Below are 12,643 nucleotides of genomic sequence, written 5' to 3'. Positions count from 1 at the left end.
CCTCGTTGGGAGCAAAGTGAGAAATATGATTGATAGTGACATTAAGCTTCATTACAGCTAAATCACACAGAGTTTTCCTGCTGTAGGCCAGAAATCTATAGAAGTAGCCTTAGTCTGCACAAACACCCCAAATAAATAAGCAGACACTTCCCTTGGGCTCAGGTGCACAGATAGCTCTGTACAGTATGACTACATCCCCTAACTCCAACATATTTTCTCACATCAAAATGTTAGTGTGTGTATGCATAACTTATCTCCTTGACACATATGGTACAGTGTGCTCTGGAAAAACGTGCGTTACTGAGCCCTTTAATCCCTCTTCTGTCACCCTCCGCTGGCCTTTCCCTGTCCTCCTCTCTTCTGTTTGCGTCGCTCTAAGTGTGTGTTTGCGTGTGTGCATTTGTGTGTGTCCATACATCTCCCTCATTTCACATTTCCACCATCCCTCTCGTTTCTGATTGAAGTGCCTTCAATACCTTGCAGCCACCCCCCAGACTGCTCCTGTAACTCAGTCGAATAGATTTTACCGTAGCCAACAAAAGGTCCTTAAGTTAAGAATTTCTAGCAGGCTTTTAAAGATGGGAATCGATTTAATAATTTATTTCACACACAGGGATCTGATCTTTCTGACTATACATTTATCCGTGTGGTGCATGACTCCTTTTTTTGTCTACCCCTGCTGGTCCTTCAGTTCGCTTCATGTTCGGCTTAAACTGCAAACATCAGATTTTGTCTCGACAATTCAGCAGTGGCTGCATTTTCTTTCCTCAAATTGGAACAAGCAGTTAATAAAACGGGATAAGAATGAAGTCCAAGACAGAATTTGACTACGGTTGAATAGGCTGTTGAAATTTTGGTTGCGGCAGCCAATTATTGTTAGCTCTGTCGCTCCCATAACTCCAAAACCTAAATCAAGATTATTTCTGGTGACTGATCAAAAATTAAATGTGGGTCATTTTGTCATTTGTGTCGGTAGCGAAGACGCAGAAACATTTTATTGCCACTCTTCTGTTTATATGGTTACCATTTATATTTTTTGGCAGCGAGTCAGAGGCTTCTGTTTAGAGGAAATGCCAGATGACTAAACAATTAAATACAGATCTTTTGCAGGCTGGTAAGGATTTTGCCAGAGTAAGGAGCTGTCTGGTTTTTGCTTGAAATTAATTTGATATTGAGTCCTGTAACTGATTAATTCATGGCATGGTTGTTAGCACTAATCAAAGATTTACAAAAGGCTATGATTCTTTCACCCAAAATGATATGCATTATTATTCTGACATATACATTTTGAAAGTACGTTTTGCTGTATTGCAGAGCAACATGTTTTTTCCTCAAAGTTGCTAAAATGGCCAGCACAGAAGCACACATAACTATTACACTTCTCCACTTCTATAATTATTTTGTTAAAGGTGAATTAAATACAACAGTCTCCTCTGCTCCACAATAGAAATCCTCAGTGGGAGCTTATGTCTGAGTCCAGGATTACCATACAAATGACAGGCTTTTGTCCTTAAAACAATTTCTTATTGGCTGTCGCCTCCACATCTTCTCTCGCTTAATCTCCGTCTCAGTCTGCTCTCCTTTCTCCCCGTGTCCCTATTCCCCTTTCTTCTCTCTTAATTCTTCCTGTCAAGTCTTAATCTAGTAAGGCCAACGTGGCGCATGATCCATCAATACTGTCAATATTCATGTTCCAGTTAGTTTTACTGTCCTTTGATTTGGCACTAAGGTGGATTCCAGAGTCCTTTAGTGTGTCTTTTAGAGCCCCTGTAAGGTTCATTCATATCTTTCATAACTCAGATTATAAAGCTGATGACTATCTCTGTCCAGAACTGTGGAATCAGAGATGTATTATGCATCACGGGTATCTCGCAAGCCAGAACTGACATAAAGCAGGTTCTTGGCAATAGATAGCTTTTATGATAAACAGTCACTTGAAAAAGTGATATCTATCAAATGTATGCCTGGATGAGAGAAAAGAGGTGAAGAGGGAGCAGGCACAACTCATCGCCTCGTTTATGAATCCTGTACGTGTCTGCACATTTATTTCTGGAAAATATGTAAAGTGAACTTAGAAACACTTTGTTAATGGAAAGTAATTGGTGGGGTGAGTGGGAGAAGAGGGGGGCGGGGGTCTGAATTGTTAATGGAAAGCTTGGAACATAAAGTGAAGTGAGCTAATAAAACTAAAGCATCAGGTCTCATGAATGCCTCTTTCTATTAATTAAAAAGGTGTTCCATAAATGACACTCTAATTAATATAGGAGAACAGGATGGGTTGCATGTGGTAAAAACACAGAACTATTTGAGAACAAATGACGGGGTATGATTGGGGGAAATGCAGGGTGTATATGCGGTCTGAGCATAATTCTGCTGGAAACAATATTTTGAACACGAGCCACTGCTCTCTTTGTGACAAGGCTGTCTACACAACAGGGAAGACGTTACCTAAGGCAGAGTGAGAGACATTTCATTTTAGTTGCAGTGTCATAGTTTATCACAGTCACATTTTAGTTTCTTTTTCTTTTTTGTTACTGTAGCAACCCCGCATATATATGTGTGTGTGCATATATGTATGTATATATACAGAACCTGTCAGCATGGTACAGCGGTCAGTCAGTGTCAGCTTCAAGCTGGTGTTCCTCAACACCAAGTTGCAGCTTTACTGATAAAACACTGAGTGGGATTTATTAGAAACTACCTCTAGAATTTGGAGTGGAGAGGATGGAAAGGCCTCCGTGGAGGTCTGACCTCAATCACTCTGAACAGTTGTGGGATCAGCTTGGGCATGCTGTTCATGTTAGAATGACCAACATACCCACACTGGCTGACTTGGAACAATGCTCTTTAAAGAATGGGATGCCATCCCACATCAGTGTGTGACCAAGCTGGTGAGCAGCATGAGAAGGCGGTGCCAGGCTGTTGTGGCTGTGTATGATTCGTCCACATGCTACTGAGGCCTCTGTTTCTTAAATGAAGAAATTGTTAAATTACCAATATGCCTTGTTTCTTCAGACTTCAATCATCCAATCCAATAAATGACACAAAAGAAGAGATAATAGTATAATAAGCTGTTTGCCATTGGCAGAGAAGATTTGGCAATTTTTTTGCAAAATCTTTGGAAACAGACTCTCCAATGATATGATGGGGATACATATATACACACACACATACTTTGAATGTGGTATTATTGTTGGTGCCTATTGGCCTGGTCTGAGTATCTCCAAAACTGCTGAACTTTTGAGAATCTTCAGCAGAAGAGCATCTCTAGATTAAAACTTAAATGGGCTAAAGCAGCAGAAGACCACACTGGATGGCACTCCCGGCAGCTGAGAACAAGAAATGAGTGACCCAATTCCTACTGGCTCACCAAAGTTGTCAACAGAAAATGAAAAATACTTTACCTGTTCTGATGAGTCTTGGTGCAAAGAACATTTAAAAATGGATGTATGTTGCCTTCTATCAACAGTTTCAGGCTGTTGGTTCCCTTTTCTGATTACAGTCTGGCCTTCATCTAATGGCTGCTTCAAGCAGGGTAAGGTGTCATGTCGCTAAACCATCAAAATGGTTTCTTGAACGTGACATTGAGGTCACTGTACTTAAATGGCTTCCACAGTCACCAGAGCTCAGTCTAACAGAGCACCTCTGGGATGTGGTGAAACACGACATTCACATCATGGATGTGCAGCCAACAAATCTGCAGCAGCTGTGTGAGGCTATTGAGCCAATATAGACCAAACTCTCAGAGCAACACATCCAGCACCTTGTTGAATGTGTGCCATGAAGAATTAAGGCAGCTCTGAAGGCAAAAGGAGGTTCAAGATCTGCCTATTAGTGGTTAATTTCAAATTCATTTCTAATCGTTATTCTCCTTCAAAAATCCCCTCTCACACCTTCAAATATTACACTGTCATATTAAAATGAAAGCAGTTTTGGATCTATAGATGCTTATTAAAAGAAACTCACAGTCAGCTAAACCTCAAAAACAATTTTTCCTAGATGTAAAAGTAATATAGTAAGATAGTAATAGTAATCATATAGTAATTACAGAGGCAGTTTCTGCTCTGGTTTATTGTATTTGATATGCATTTTTTTAACACTATAGAAAGAAAATGATGGCAGTTTCTCTTATGGGCATCTAGATTCATGGTTATTTGTTTTTATTTGTTTTTATTTTTTCCCCACCGCTGGGGCTTAGTAACCACAACATTGAATTCCCTAACCAGCCTTTCAGTTTTAGATGAGCGCTGTCAACACTTAAGTGCCTTCCTGCTGTGGATGCTAACACAGCCACAGAGCTGACTAGCGTGTGCCTGACCGCTTCTGGGCTCTTGCCGTGTTTGGATGTTGCTGGAAGGTCCCATGGCATCAGAGTGGGGGCAGCAAGCTGTGCTACACTATTGTGGGAGATCACAAACGCAGTTGTCCACTGATTGAAGCTCCCCTATTCCCAAACTATGTTAGCTTAATACACCTCAGGAGTTATCTTTGAAATCCAAGAAGCCCCAGGGACACCAGGGACAGTGAAGAGAGATGATTCCTCTTATGTTTCACTCTTCTTTGCATCTCACGTCATCTTCAAAGTGGTTATTTGGCAATAAAAAAGATGAATATCTTATGTTGACATAATCAAATGCTAAATGTCTGAGCATATCTGAAACTAAAGTAATCTTAAGAGACTTGGGAGATAGGATGGCGTTGCGTGATTTTTAATGACTTGCATCAATTCAGCCTATATTTTGTTTCATGATAAGAGAAATTAATGTCTCTCTCTCTCTTTTTTCACTCTTTTTTCTTTTTTTTAGTGAGGAAATATTGCCAAGGCAGAGGAGGTGCATTTCTCTAAATTCAACCTTTAAAATGAACCATCATGTTCTGTTCTTCCTTCAGGTGAACAAAACAGACTGCATCTATGTGTCAGCAGATCCTTTAAGCAATAAGCAGCAGATGATAATTTCAGGAAAGGGTGAGGTAAGATGACTACACTAGGAAGCAGTGGTGGATGATGGCTGAATCATGCATACAGATAATATGTGGCAAATTTTAATCAGTGGGAAACCAGAGTTTGCTCAGGATATGGTTCAGACCAAAAACTCCAGTGCTATTTTCTTATTGTCAGTATGCTTTAAAATACCTTGCACATTTCTTGTAAACGATGGCCCCTTTGCTCCTGCTGTTCTTTGTCCAGGCAAATATATACTTGCAGAATCAGTCATGGCACTGACATGTGTGGATTCTTTTCCCCCTCAGTTACAGAGTGAAAAACAAACAATAAAAAAACAGCACTTTTAAAACCTCGGTCATAATTGTGTGATAATTAAAGCGTAGCTTTTTGTTCATTGGAGTGGTAAAATCAATTTCACAACAGTGAAATCAATTTCACAACAGTGAAATTGATTTTGGTTTGGTATTTAGAAAGAGGGGCAAAAAGGAAACGGCTGCATCTTTTAAGTCACTCCTCAGTCGGTGCCATCTCTTGCATTGAGGTCTTAGAGAAAAAAAAAAAAACTTTTAACCACAAGAAATGGATTTTCATTTAGCAAAGATATGGACACATATTCTCATTCCGATCTCTTCTGTATTCTTTTTCACCTCACTTCAAAATTGTCAAACACATGTAATGGCTGCATATCTGGGTCAGGGACAGGCTGTCACACCAGCCATTGGTTGGAGCAGAAGCAGAGTACACCTCGCCTCTTGTAAAATGCGCAATCTATTTGTTTCTCGTTGTCTTCTCATTCATCGTCTGTGTGCTTTATGATTACAAAATCTCCCCTGTTTAGCCATTAACCCAATCAAGAAACCAAATAATAAACATCAAATATGTTTAAGCACGTTTCTTTCAATCAATGAGAACACCTTCCTTAAAAACTTTTACGCTGTATGTGTGCGCTGCTCTCCTCCTTTTAGAGATTAAAAGCATTTTATTGATTGTAGCACTTCTTCTGTACGTCTTAGAGGTTTGAGGGATGAATTGACAGTTTTAAACCTCTTCAATTGTATGGGAAAATAAATGTGCAATGATGGCTGTTATGGCCCGCACTTGCCCCCAAAAACCTGCATAACAGCCAAGCCTGTAAATATCAAGCCAGTCGTGTTGCTGTGCTATGAAACACAAGCACAGTCTGGAGGATCTGTTGCCAGCGTGTCTGTGCCAGACACCACGGGACACCCCCAGAGGTTCCTCATCTATTGCCCAACAGGTCAGAGCTTTTTTGGAGGCTTTGATGTTTTGGCTGATCTGTATAAATGTCACCTGCGTTTGGAAGTGCTTCAGGACTATTAATTGTCTGCCAGGACGATCATTTACTCTTTGCTTAGCACTGTAGTTTTATCTGATTGACTCAATTTGGACTGATCAAAGTAAAGCAACTGTATTTATTAAACACCTCATGGAGAAAAAAAAAAGGTGTAATTAAAGGATGCATCTGTGGCCTGAATGGGTGCACAACCTGTAATCTTTGTAAAGTGTTTTTACCGAGAGTTGTTCAGGTAAAATAATCAGCAGGTGCACCTGTAGTTTAGCAGCTTACTTGTTTTTTTTTTAGCCATCATGTGTCGAATTATGCTTATGCCAGTAAAGCTAAATTGAATTGGACTGGATTGAAAAACCCAGTTCCAAAGAAAAAGGGGAAAAAAAAGCCATCACTGACCTTTTACCCAGCAGACATCTTGGCTTATCACAGTAGGGAAAGCACAGGTGGAATTAACAATGGCTCGGCTTTCTTTAGCGTCCCACTAACTACGGCAGCATGCATAAAAGCAGCACCTCCACTAAGTAGAACTGAGCCATCAATAACACACCTGAGCATCCCTGCTGTGACACGAGGACGGAGCAGCCGAAGCTGGATTAACTCAAACCGACTGGCACAAGTGTCCACGGGCTCTCTCCTCTTACAGGCCTGTAAAATACAAAAGGTTTTTATTCATTCGTGTACATAAAAATTATTAACTTAGCAGGAGTATTATCACTGCCATTGAAAATGGTCATTATTTACTCATTTAATTCATGCGCAGATCGGAGTCTGCTGTGAAAAGGTGTGACTCACAGTCTCTCGTGTGCGCTGGTAGCCATAGTCCTTACAGTAGGGAGAAAAAATGTGGTATAATAAGACTGATTATAATCGCTGGAACATCAGCTTGACAATTTGAGGAAAAATTTGACTGTGGAAAAAAAAGTCTGTGAACTACAGAATATCTAGTTTCCACCCTTCCACCCATTGCTTTAATGACAGCTTGTTCTCAGTCTGGTGGGACTCCACAACAAGAGATAACCCATGTTATCCCAGCATGAGCTCTCATTGTTCTGGAAAGCTCTTTCCTTTTTATACTTATTTAACCTTTTTTTAAGCAGGAAAATGGGACTCTTGATGTTTCAAATCTCTTCTGCAAAACTCAGCAGCTTGTTGAGATGCTGGGATGTTTGGCTTTTTTAATATTTAGGTGCAGCTTTAACCATCATCCTACTAGCATATCTAACTGTCTGGAGTCTTCCTGGGGATTTCTTAGAGCTTTATTTTTGCAAAACTGAAATCTATACTTTCTTTTTTAATCCGAAGCACAATCCACTGTACTACTTATCATCCTGGTGTCACTTAGTTTTCAGTCATTTTAAGTAAACATTATTTGCTTACTTATTTGAAATTCTGTCAATAAAGGATTATGAGCAGAATCTCTGACAAAGGGCAGCCCTTTAGTCTGACTTTTTTTTCATTGTGCAGGGACTGAACAAACAACTGAAATTAGCCAAAGCTAAACATACACTACAGGCAGCTCTAGCATACAGTTGCCTCATGCCATGCTCGGGGCATGTTGGCATGTGACAAGAGGAGCAAATAGTTGCTGTCGTCCTGTCTGAGTTTTCAAACAGATTTTCCAGCCGAGCGTTGGTCGGTCACATCAGCAGGTGGATGTTTCCTCACTGCTGCTCGGATTGGGGCTTGCAATGTAGCGGCATCAGCTCGTCTATTCTCCAGCTGTTTCATGTAGCCTTGGTGATGTTTCCAATATTCTAATAACTTCCAGTCTGGGCGATTCCCCATCCAGATAATAAATGCAGCAATGGAGTTTTTCTTCTTTAAAATGCCTGGCAGAGTACTCCAATCCTTGATACTGTCCGATGTTTTACTCTAAGACTAACTTTATATGAGGTAGATGTGCATTCTATACACACATATAATCAGCCAATCACATGACAACATCTTAATCTACTGAGGCCTTTAGGCATGCTCAAGACAGCCTGCTAATATCCAAAGAAAGTCAATTTAAGTAACTTTGAATGTGGCAAGTTTTTTGGTGCCAGGTGAGCTGTTATAAAGAGTTCAGAAACTGCTGATTTATGGGAAAGTTCCTACACAACCATCTCTTGGATTTACAGAGAATGAGTCTAAAATAGAGATAATATCCTGCGAGGTACAATGCTCTGGGTGAAAATACCTGCCAGAGGTCAGAGGAGAAAAGCCAGACAGCTTTGAGGTGATAGAAGGGTAATTGTAACTCAAATACACACAATTTAAAACCAAAGTATACAGAGCAGCATCTCTGAATGCACAACACACTGAAGCATATGGGCTACAACAGCATAAGACCACACCCAGTGCCAGGCTTTCAGCTAAGAGCAGGAACCCGAAGCTCCAATTCACAAAAGTGGTCATCAAAATTGGAAAAACGTTTTCAGGTCTGAATGAATTATGACCACATTATGACATGTTATTCCAACAGCATAACAGGAAATCATCTCTAATTGGTAACAGCCTCTACAGTCACCAGAGCTCAATCCAGCAGACCACCTTTGGGATGTGTTGCAATGGGTAAATGCACAGTGTATGGTAGTAGAACGGGAGATTCTAATCATGGATGTGCAGCAGTTGTGTGGTGCTACATGTCAATATGGGAATAAATATCGGATGAATGTTTCCAGCATCTTGCTGAATCTGTGCTGGGAAGAATTAAAACAAAAGGCGGTTCAAACAGTTACTATCATGGTGTACCTAATAAAGTGTAGGGTGTATGTGACGAGTGTATAAATGGCATCATATGTTATTGACTTTCATTGCAAGCAGCTAGTGTAATTTTTTTATGTGTATTCCAATGAAAAACTCCCCATCTCGTGTATTAAAGCACATTTGAATATTTTCTTTGGATTTAATTTTCCAAAGACATCATCTTTTCATTCATTAAACATAACAAGCTTTGATTTCCCTGATAGAATCTTTGCCTCGATTACTTTATTTTCCTGCTTGTTCTCTGTCGCTGGTATGACTGTTATTTCAGAGTTTTAGTGTGGAGGTCATAATGAGCCTATGTTGTGCTGCTTTGTGCGCATAGATTTGGGTTTCTTTAGTCTCTTCCACTGTGTCATTAGACGGCCAATGCTGTGTCATTATGGAGCTCAGGCATGGGTGGAAGCAGCAGGCGAACGAGGTTCAGCTCTCTTTCTCTCTCTCTGTGTTTCTCAGAGATCCTCCTCCGCATGTCCCCTTCTGTCTGTCTGTCCATCTGTCTGCGTCTGTTTAACCACATTTATCTGTCTGTGTTTCAGTCCTCCCTATCTCCCTCTGCCTCCCCGTCACACACGTCCATGCAAATGTGAAATCTCTCCGGGCTCGTTTTTGTTATGCTTCTTTAGTCACGTGCTCTCGTTTCCAGCTGTTAAAGCTGTTAGTTTTACTTTGCTAAACTCCAAAAGATAATTTTCGCTGGTTGTAAATAATTAGCTTGATCAATCAACGTTATTGAAGGAGCGTCAGAGCAGAGAGTGAGAGGAGAGGACCTCTATGGGAGTTTCTCCCTCGTGATGAATCTCGCTGTTCCCCAGTTCAGTGACATATGTTATTTTCTGCACAACATGAGCCAAACCAGTTTTCCCCCACAATTATCTAATCGTTTATTTTCATTTCACTTTCTTAGAAGGCCTTGGGGCGGGAACGAGGCTATTGCCCAGGGGTATCATCGTGATGTGATTGCTTGTCTTTTGTTTTGAAATAATGCTCTTTATGAGTTTTTAATATGTTTTTCTCCTCCACCTTCCCCTTAGATTAAAGTTCCCGACTTTCAATCTATCCTACGGCTCAAGTCTTTATTGGGCTATATTTCCACTTTACTTTTCATCCTCTATTGTACACTCAAGTGGAAAAGCTTCTGCTTAGAGAAATACATCAAGGCTAGAATGACCTCTGAAATTATCCTCTTCTCGTCTCACAAAATATGAAGAGGCTTTGAGGACTTTCTGGAATGAATAAATACTCAGATGGCAGGATTTAAGAACGTATGTCACCTAAATTGTCCTAAGATGAGAACAAACAGGCGATAAAAATGTTTTGGCGCAGGAGAGAAAAACACTGTCACCGTCAGATCTTAAAGTGCAGCCTGAGATGTATGTGGTTGTAAAAGGCCAGATAAGTTCAAGGGAAAGTAAACATTTTAGTGTTTACCTTTTTTGTTATGAGGATGATAACCAGGAACTTGGCACAGTGGAGCTTTTCAAAAGAAGCCCCACTCAAGAGTGTAAGAGGAGCTGATGTTTACTAGAATATAATGTAGCTTTAGACATAATCAGAAAGGTTACTTTTGAAATATGAAAGCAATGCAAAAAGTGTCTTAGATGCTGTTTGACCAATTTTAATTAACTCGTGTCTGATGTTTAGGTCTGATAAACCTGTTTTCATTGTTTACCAAAATAAAAAATGACACAATTTATTACCATTTTGAACCTCAGACTTCTTGTTTTTGGCTCATTTCCTGTGACAAACATATAAAATAAAACTCTTTCAATGACTTTACACACACATTGACACTACACGTGTGGTTTTCGGGACTACACCAATTCCGTGTACCTTTGTCCACACTGTCCTCCTTCTACATGCCCTGCTGTATGTCTGCAGAAACCATCTGTAGTTTGTCACGCTTTGTCCCAGCTGCAAATTGGTGGTGGGACACAATAAATAAATAGCTTTGCCTGAGTTGTTACTTATCGATCAGTATTTATCATTTATTCATTGTTGGGACTAATATGTAATATGGCATGAACTTGATTCACTTCTAATTTATTTCAAAGAAATAAACGTCAGTAGTGTTGAGAACCCTTCCTTTAATTATACTTGTTCAAGATCAATACATTTTTTTCCTACCTGTTAGGATGGTTAGGTCAGGATTATTTTTTCAGTTTCTAATACATTTTATCAATAATAATAATAATAAAAAATGAACAGCACTTTTATTCATAAATGTTATCTAACTGAGGCAAATTCCAAATATTAACCACTAATAAAATAAACATCTGTTAGGTTATTTTTTTGTTTGTTTTACATAAATTGTTGTTAAGGGGTGTATTGATATAACATGATAATGCAGTGGGTCCACCAGACCTGCCAACACTAGCTGAGTAACAGTAACATGAATGCCACACAGTTTAAAAAAAAAAAGTTAACTGGAAATACTAAAAGTGACCCTTAAAAGATGGCAAAGTGCAAAGTAATGTGACCTGACACTGGATATAAAACTTTAACCACAAATAAGGTTATTGTAGAATAGAATGCCTTTTATTGTCACTAAACACATTTACAGCTGAAATATCCAGTCCAACACTTTATAGTAGCCATTGTTAATAATGTGGAATATGTTATGTTAATTACACTTTAATTACACTTTATAATAGATTTTTAAATATAAATGTGCATTTCTTAACTAACTATTAGTTACTTGCTGAGCTTTGGATTGTTTTTCCAGTCACTGCCAATCACAGGACAAAAAAAATAATAAACTGGTTACATATTTTTATCCAGATTGGTTCTTTCATTTTTGTCCAAAATATGGAGTTAGGGTACTTTTTATCATGACGACACGCACCTCCCAGAGTTTTAAGGAGAATGTAAGTTGGCTAATGGGTGGAGGCAGCAGTCTACATCATACAGTTCTAGATAGCAGCAACTTGTCTTGGGTTTAGGAAAAAGACTTTGATGCTCAAGTGGACCCAGTAAATTGAAATACGATGCCAACAGTGTCGTGCCCAAGTGTCCACCTTTGAGGAGTTAGACAGGATACATTTATAATACAGTAAAACCTTTACTAGAAAACTACAATAGCATTGTAATCATTAAAAAATACACCGTGTTGAACTCTCACTACATAATATCGTAAATTGTAACATTACTAATGAAGAGTAAACATGTTATAATTTGTAAAACTAACTGTTGACTAAAGTTTAATTAACTAACTACACTGAGTTTGACTCTACAGGGGGAGACAGTATCCATATTGCAAACAATAAGGTGCCGTTGCACATCTCTGGGCTTTCGCGAGCCCATGCTCATCTGGATTTCTATTATTTTTGTGTGTTTTTCATCATGTGTGTGAAAGCATTATTGTCAGCAATCTGCTCAGAGCGCAGGGAACCGTCGACAAGTTGCAGCGGGGCCATCAGCTCCGGTGGCTGAACACTTTCCACAAGTGTGTGTTTGTTCACATGTGCTCATAAGAGAGTCAAGGAAAAAGACACTGAATTCTGCGTTGCCATAGTAACAGAGACGACAATTACACCCCACCCCAACAAGCCTACCCCCCCCCCCCTTGCTGGGAAGGTGTGTAGTTTTATCTTGATTTGTGTGCACTTCATGGTGGTATAACGTCACTCTGGAACCCCGGG

General features: G+C 39.6%; 1 protein-coding gene across 2 annotated transcripts in view; it reads left to right on the top strand.

Moving 5' to 3' along the window:
* Nucleotides 1–12,643, top strand: part of kcnt2b (potassium sodium-activated channel subfamily T member 2b) — a 41,916-nt gene that overhangs the window by 2,047 nt on the left and 27,226 nt on the right. The window lies entirely within an intron of this gene.

The sequence above is a fragment of the Neolamprologus brichardi genome, chromosome 4, assembly GCF_056152115.1.
Source record: "Neolamprologus brichardi isolate AB-2024 chromosome 4, ASM5615211v1, whole genome shotgun sequence".
Taxonomy (NCBI): Eukaryota; Metazoa; Chordata; class Actinopteri; order Cichliformes; family Cichlidae; genus Neolamprologus; species Neolamprologus brichardi.
The sequence above is the reverse complement of the archived record's forward strand: the minus strand, read 5'-3'. Positions and strand labels throughout refer to the sequence as shown.